Below are 8,360 nucleotides of genomic sequence, written 5' to 3'. Positions count from 1 at the left end.
GCGTTACACACACCAGGAGACACACACACACACACACATTACTTGACCGTTGCATGTGTGTAAACAGCTGACGATCCGTAATCAAAGCGGCATGCGTCGCGTTTTCAACGTGGCTTTACACGCGATATGAGAATAATAAAGAGTTAACCTGATACAGCACACGCGGTTACAAGTAACAAAACACAACTAAATACATAATTTGCAAGCTAGAGTAAACGAGGCAATAATTTTAATCGCACGTACTTACACTAGTGAAATGGGGGTAGAAACTGATCCATGATGCACTGATCCATGTTCTGACAGTCTTTACTGATCCTTCCTTTAACAAACTGATGAAGTCTTCTTTGAAAGCATATAGTTTTGAGAAGCACTCACAACTGCTCAAGGCTGGGCTATAATGCTGAGGTTTCCTCTTTAATTAGACTCAATAATATCCATCTGCACAGCGTGACTTCATTCGACCGGTGTCTGTCTGTGTGTGTGTGTGTGAGACTTTTTTTTCTGTTAGTGGGCGGGGCCGCAGGTTTCAAATCTCCCGGGTTTGCGTGCCCAACTACTTGTATTTCGTAGCTGCGTCATCACGAAACACCTAATGACTCGTTATCAAGACGACTGTTTGAAGCACTATGAGTCGACTCTTTTATAGATGAATCAATAGTTTTAAACACTGTACACTTACAGATTTAAGCCTTAGCTGGATATTTCACTTCACTTAGAGCTGTGTTACACACTACATGGAAGGGCATTTTCAAAAACCCATAATATGGGCTCTTTAATAGAAAAGTTCGCCTTCCACTACAATGAAAATAGTAAAGAAAGCCACAGGAAATGATTTCTGAGAAACTTTTGTTGTGGTCGTTCTTTTAATGAACTGAGGTTTGTAAGCATATTAAAAGAAATTCGGGTGGTGGCGGGGGGCCTTTGCAAGCCAGTCTGGTACATGGATGTCGTAACAATTCAGGCATCAAATGGCTGAGCATTTTAAAGGCTAACATTTTATGACATTTGACAATACGACACACTTAGTATAATCCTATTCCAGCATATGTTTTACGCAGCAGATGCCCTTCCAGCTGCAACCCAGTACTTGGAAAATTAACTGATAATCTGTCAAGTAAATAAAGGTTACAAGAAAATAAATGTCTTTTGCTGCCCCTAGAATGTGTATTTCAGCTGAAAACTGCAGCAAATTTTGAATACTTTTTTTGAAATTTCTCAAAAATGTTAGAGGTATATCAATGTAAATTACAAGGTTTGTCAATGTACATTACATTAATGGAAAGTAACACATCATTTCCCAAGAGCTTGATAATTTTTTGGAATCTGAACAAACTTCCCTTAAAGAGTTAGATTGTCTCAAAATGAAAGTTCACACTTCACTAGTTTCAAAATTTGATTCTCATTCTTTCACCAGTTTTTCTTCTGCTAAACACGAACACACACAAACCCACACCCACACACAAAGTTTGGAAGAATGTTGGAAACCTTTAATCATTGTGTCACGTGGTGGAGAGTCACAAAACACAAAAATCCAAGTGCAGCAATTTATTTTGACAAAAACAAGGCTTCCTAATCTAGCACAGGAACTACAAACAAGATACAAAAATCTAGAACTGAGACCAGACAAAAGTAGGGATGGCTGACGTGAAACTGACGTTTCGACACAGTGTCGAGATCCCGAAGCGCAAGTGTTTCGAGACACTGTACCGAAGCATGATCCGAAACACCCAGGTCACGTGATTAGTGTTTCGAAACACCTGGTCACGTGACTAAAGCGATTCAAAGCATCGATCAGTTCAGAAGCGTTTCGAGATCTGGAGAATATGCATTTGACTGACAGGGTCAGGTGGATATGTTTGGCTCGGATGGCCTAGTGGATCGTGCATGTGCGTGTTGTTTGAGGCTTAAAATGACAATTGTGTTCAAATCCCCACTTGTACAAATACTCCAAAATTATAATTGAATAATAGAAAAACATAAATAATTCTTGTTAACTTCTGTCCACAACTGTATCTGATCAACAACCCTGTTTTATGACCAAAACAAGCCATATTTATTTACAAAGTGTTCATTCGGATGTCAGACCAATGTTGAAACAGAACGATGCACGAACAAAGCATCTCAAACTGATATTAAAGCATTTCAAAATAACTGTATTAACCTGGATTCGAACCAACAATCACCGCATGGTAGTCAGGAACCCTAACCGCTCCACTATAACACTCGAGGCTTCGATCCCACAAAGTGGGGTTTATTACCACAATTTGCTCAACCATTCTATGCTGAAGCTGTTGAGTGCACTGAACCAGTGCAATACATAAAACATGACCACTAGGTGTCACTGTAGAGTGGGGTTTCGAAACGTTTCGAAGCGTCGACACATTTGCTTCAACTGTTTCAATGTTTCATGAAGCCTCGCTTTGCCCACCACTAGACAAAAGAACTAACAAAAAATCCCAAAATAGGCGACTACAAAAACAGGGTAGGAATGTTAACAAAAAACAAACAAGAATCCAAGATTAAGCAAATACAAAACTAGATAACCAAACAAACATACCAGACATGAGGTGCTAACAAAATCCTAAGGCAACTAAAACACAAGACAAAAGGGTTTATGAAGACAGGGCTAAATTAACAAACAAGAAACAGCTGAAAAAGAATACAATCAGAAGTGCAAAGGATTGTAGGAAATGAAGTTAAACTACAAAACAAGCTAGGGCCCTCAAGTGTCCAAAAGAGGGCACTGCAACATGTGACACATTGACTTTCGCTGCATTTGTTACTCATGTATTTGTCATTACTATGAATGTCAATGGTTAAGCAAGGTAAGGTAAACTTTACTTATAGAGCACAATTTTAAACAACCATAGTTAATCCAAAGTGTTTTACCATATTGTATATAATGAATAAAAATAATAAATATAGCTTAAACGTTACTAAAAACATTAAAGATGGCTGCACAGTGGCGCAGTGGGTAGCACGTTCGCCTCACAGCAACAAAGCCGCTGATTTAAGCCTTGACTGGGGTAGTTGCTGTTTCTGTGTGGAGTTTGCATGTCCTCCCCGTGTTGGCATGGGTTTCTTCCGGGTGCTCCGGTTTCCCCCACAAGTCCAAAAACATGTGGTATAGGTGAACTGGGAAGGCTAAATTGTCCGTAGTGGATGTGTGTGAATGAGTGTGTATGGATGTTTCCCAGGGATGGGTTGCAGCTGGAAGGGCATCCGCTGCATAAAACATATGTTGGATAAGTTGGTGGTTCATTCCGATGTGGTGACCCCGGATTAATAAAGGGACTAAGTCGCAAAGAAAATTAATGAATAAATGTATTAAAAAAGTAAAAGAAAAGGAACAAAATAGTTATGTAATAACTGAAATACAGATATGAAATAACATGCATGCATCACTCAAAGGGAAAAGAGTAAAAACAAGTCTTGAGAGCCTTGGGGCCGCAACACAAAAAGCTCAATCCCCTTTTGATTTGGAGTCAGACAGAGGAACAGACAAAACAAACTAATCATAGGACCTTAATGGCCTACAAGCTGTATTTAGCCTAATAAGTTCACAGATATAGACTGGGGCAGAATGGCGCAATGCTTTATATGTGAAAAGAGGAATCTTAAAATCAACACTGAGTTATATAGTAAGCCAGTGCAATGAGACAAGGACAGGGGAGATATGAGCTCTTTTCTTAGTTCCTGTTATTAATCTGGCGGCTGCATTCTCAACCAACTGTAACCGAGACAGTGTTGACTGAGGTAGACCAGTGCACGAAGAGTTGCAGTAGTCTAACCGAGAGGAAATTTGAACAGCATGAGTTACAATTTCGAAATCTGTTTTAGAAAGAAACGGTTTAACTTTTGCCACCAATCTAAGTTGGAAAAAGCTGCTCTTCACAACTGCATTTACATGCATGTCAAACTGCAAGAGTAAATCAATTAAAAAAAAGATTCTTGGCATTATTGTGCAGATTGTCATTTAGGAATCCTAGCTAAGTTTTAATTGAATCGTTGGTAGCAGCAGGACCTAATAAGAGCACTTCAGTTTTATTTTCATTTAGTTGCAAAGAGTTATTGGTCATCCAGGTCTTAATGTCGGTTAGGCATAAGAAAAGGTGTTCTAATGATAAATCTTTTCCTAGATTGGTGGAAAATTATAGTTGGAGGTCATCAGCATAGCAGTGGCAGTTTATGTTATGTTTGCAGAGTATTGAGCTTAAAGGAAGCATATAGAGAGAAAATAATAGAGGAATGAACGGATCCTTGTGGAACGCCACAATGAATGAGATTAGGTGGTGAAGTAAATATTTACAGAAAAAGATCCCCTTAAATGAGAAAAAGGCAAGGCTCTGAACCCCAAAAACACAGTCAAGGCATTTCAATAAAATCTTGTGATCTACAGTATCAAAAGCCTAAAAATATCTAATGTCAATTGTGACTTTCAGTAGTGCAGACTCAGTACTATGTTGTGCTCTGATACCAGATTGAAACGCGTCTGAAATATTAAAAATATCCAGATGGTCAACTGTGAAAGTGCATTTTTCTCTAAAACCTGAGACTTTTGAAATAGGCCTGTAACCGTACATTCACACTGAAAGCGGCGAGAGCGTCAGAGTAGCCGGAAGTCATTCATTTTTAATGAGAGCCGGCAGCGATAAGTGGCGAGGAGCAGCGCGGGGGGTCTTCGCCGGTGTGAGCGTCGAGGAGAGTTGAAATCAAATCAACTTTATGGTAATGACCTATGACGCAGTTCTGCGGCAAGCAATCAGAATGAAGAAGTCCACCGCTTGAGACCTGTGAACTTTGGTTCCGACCACAGTTGTTCCCAAGGGTTTGATTATTACGGTCGCCGGATTTTCAATTATTTACAATGTTTTCTTACAGGAACATGCATTAAATAAGTTACTGATGTGCTTTAATGTTGTAACGTTATATATTTATCTTTAAAAAAGCGGGAATCTCATGTGACAGTACAAAACAGTATTGCTGCTTCAGATTATTTTAGACATATGGACACATATTGGATAATTAAGTGGAGCAAAGCCACACAACTTGATCTTCCATTGCTAACTGAATTTAAGAAGTGCGCAACATTTTCATGCTAGAAAGTAGAGGTGCACAATTAATCGAAAAAAGATCTCGATTCGACCCCTAGACGATCTTAATCGAGCATTTCTATGATTCTGTCAATCATATTTTCAAGTTCAGGAGAGAAGCAAAGGCAGCTGCACGAGTCTTTTCATTGTTTCACATACATTGCTCAGCGACATGGACACCTCCAAATGATGTTGAAAGAGTCACATACTGCATTTATAAGGTATAATTCACCTAAAAATGTCATTTTTGTCTTCATATTATGATGTATTCGCGGCCGGGAAATCACACGTGACGTGAACTGCTGACCATGAGCTCTTACCACAGAGAGGGCGGGCGCGCACCGTAATTAACGATAGACGGGTGAGCATCTACTTCAGTGAACAGAACCACCATATGACTGCGGTCAAGCCAGCCGCGGTTCGGAAAAACATAGTCAAGCCAGCCGCGATTTATATTTTGGTGCGCGCGTATTGTTATGATTACGGTAATGTCAGCAGCCACACAGAGAGCGCCCCACAGAGCACTCATTTCGCCCAGAAAAGAAATATTATAACGAAATATCAGTTTCTCCCTCTTTCCTGCCACGTATGCTTTATTAAACAATTTATTAGCTCTTTTTTGACAGTGTTGTTGTTTTAAGAAATGGGTTTCTGGGCTTTTCTGTAATTTCTTTAAGTTTATCTTTTTGCTTCAACTGATTTTATAGCAGATCAAACGGACAGAATAATTATACTATTTCTAAATACCAGGAATGCGTTTCTATTTCTCCTAGCCAACTACAGTACATTGCAAATACGGTTGAATTCAAGTTTATACAACTTGGCTAACCTCAGAAAGTGAATACAGATATAAGTAGTCCAACAAAACATTGTCTGAGTTACAAATATATGTTTATTTAATTTAAAGGAGATTTAAAAAGGTATGCTTCTTTCAGTATATGGGATATGAGGCATTATTACACTTTAGATGACTATAAAGACCTAATTTGTTATAAGTAGAATAGAACAACAATATGATCTGATGCAGGAAGTCAAATACTACTGTTTGCATACATCATATGAAACCTGTTTTACTGCAGTATTTTGGAGAAATGTACCATTAACACACTTTAAAGTGCTATAAAGAAATAAGTAGAAAAAATAAACAAAGCTTGGTTCTGCGACAGTATGTACATGCATACGTCATGTGAAAGACCTCATTTAAATGAGCAGAAGAAAACAATGGACAGGACATCCAATATTATATGCATACCTCATAATAAACCTTCTTACTGCAGCATTTTGGTGAAATGTGCTATTAATGAGCTATAAAGTCTTTAAATTGCTATAAAGACATTGTTTGAATTAAATAAAAGTTAAATAAAAGTTGAGTTAAATAAAAGACTGATCTGGTCTGAAACTGGATGTCCCATGCTATATGCATAAATACCACATAAGAATCTTTTTTACAGCACCAATTTGGAGAAATGTAATCATTTAAAATATGTAGAAAAAAAAAACAATGGTCAGGTCTGATAAAGGACATCCTATACTAAACCTCAGATAAAGACTTGTTACTGCAGCGTTTTGGAGAAATTGGGTATTAACATTACTCAAAGTGTTATAAAGACCCCATTTCCAATAAGTAGAAAAAAACAATGGTCAGTTCTTAAATAGGACAACCCATACTATATGTGTACTCCACACGAAACCTTTTTACTGCAGCGTTTTGAAGAAATTGGGTATTAACATTACTCAGTGTTATGAAGACCCCATTTCCAATAAGTAGACAAAAACAATGATGAGTTCCTGTACAGAACATCCCATAAATTATGCATACTTCATATGAAGATATCTTACTTCCGGAATTTGGAGAAATGGGGCATTTACAAAATATAAAGTGCTATAAAGACCCAATTTCAAATAAGTAGAAAAAAACAATGGTCAGTTCTTATACAGGACCTCCCATATTATATGTGTACTTCACATGAAACCTTTTTACTGCAGCATTTTGGACAAACTGGTTACTAATATAATTCAAACTGTTATAATGACCCCATTTCTAATAAGTAGAAAAAAACAATAGTCAGTTATTATACAGGACATCGCATACTATATGTGTACTTCACATGAAACCTTCTTACTGCAGTGTTTTGGGGAAACGGGGTATTAACATAATATTAAGTGCTATAAAGACCCCATTTTAAATAAGTAAAAAACAATTATGGTCAGTTCTTATACAGGACATCCCATACTATATGTGTACTTGACATGAAACCTTCTTACTGCAGCGTTTTGAAGAAATTGGTTATTAATATAATTCAAACTGTTATAATGACCCAATTTCAAATAAGTAGAAAAAAACAATAGTCAGTTATTATACAGGACATACTATACTATATGTGTACTTCACATGAAACCTTCTTACTGCAGCGTTTTGGAGAAATTGGGCATTTATATAATTCAAAATGTTATAATGACCCCATTTCTAATAAGTAGAAAAAAAAATAGTCAGTTCTTATACAGGACAACCCATACTATATGTGTACTTCACACGAAACATTCTTACTGCAGCGTTTTAAAGAAATTGAGCATTAATATAATTCAAAATGTTATAAAGACCCCATTTCTAATAAGTAGAAAAAAATAATGGTCAGTTCTTACCCAGGACATCCCATACTATATGTGTACTTTACATAAAACATTCTTACTGCAGCGTTTTGAAGAAATTGGGTATTAATAAATATCAAAATGTTATAAAGACCCCATTTCCAATAAGTAGAATAAAACAATGGTTAGTTCTTATACAGGACATCCCATACTACATGTGTACTTCACATAAAGCCTTTTAACTGCATCATTTTCGAGAAATGGGGTACTAACATAATTCAAAGTGTAATAAAGACCCCATTTGCAATAAGTAGAAAAAAACAATGGTCAGTTCTTATACAGGACATCCCATACTATATGTGTACTTCACATGAAGCCTTCTTACTGCAGAGTTTTGGAGAATTGGGGTATTAATATAATATAAAGTGCTATAAAGACCCAATTTCAAATAAGTAGAAAAAAACAATGGTCAGTTCTTATAAAGGACATCCCATACTGTGTATGTGCTTCACATGAAACCTTTTTACTTCAGCGTTTTAGAGAATTTGGGAATTAATATAATTCAAAATGTTATAATGACCCCATTTCTAATAAGTAGAAAAAAACAATAGTCAGTTCTTACACAGGACATCCCATACTATATGTGTACTTAACACGAAACATTCTTACTGCAGCGTT

This window comes from Danio aesculapii, chromosome 5 (genome assembly GCF_903798145.1).
Source record: "Danio aesculapii chromosome 5, fDanAes4.1, whole genome shotgun sequence".
NCBI classification, from domain to species: domain Eukaryota; kingdom Metazoa; phylum Chordata; class Actinopteri; order Cypriniformes; family Danionidae; genus Danio; species Danio aesculapii.
The sequence above is the reverse complement of the archived record's forward strand: the minus strand, read 5'-3'. Positions refer to the sequence as shown.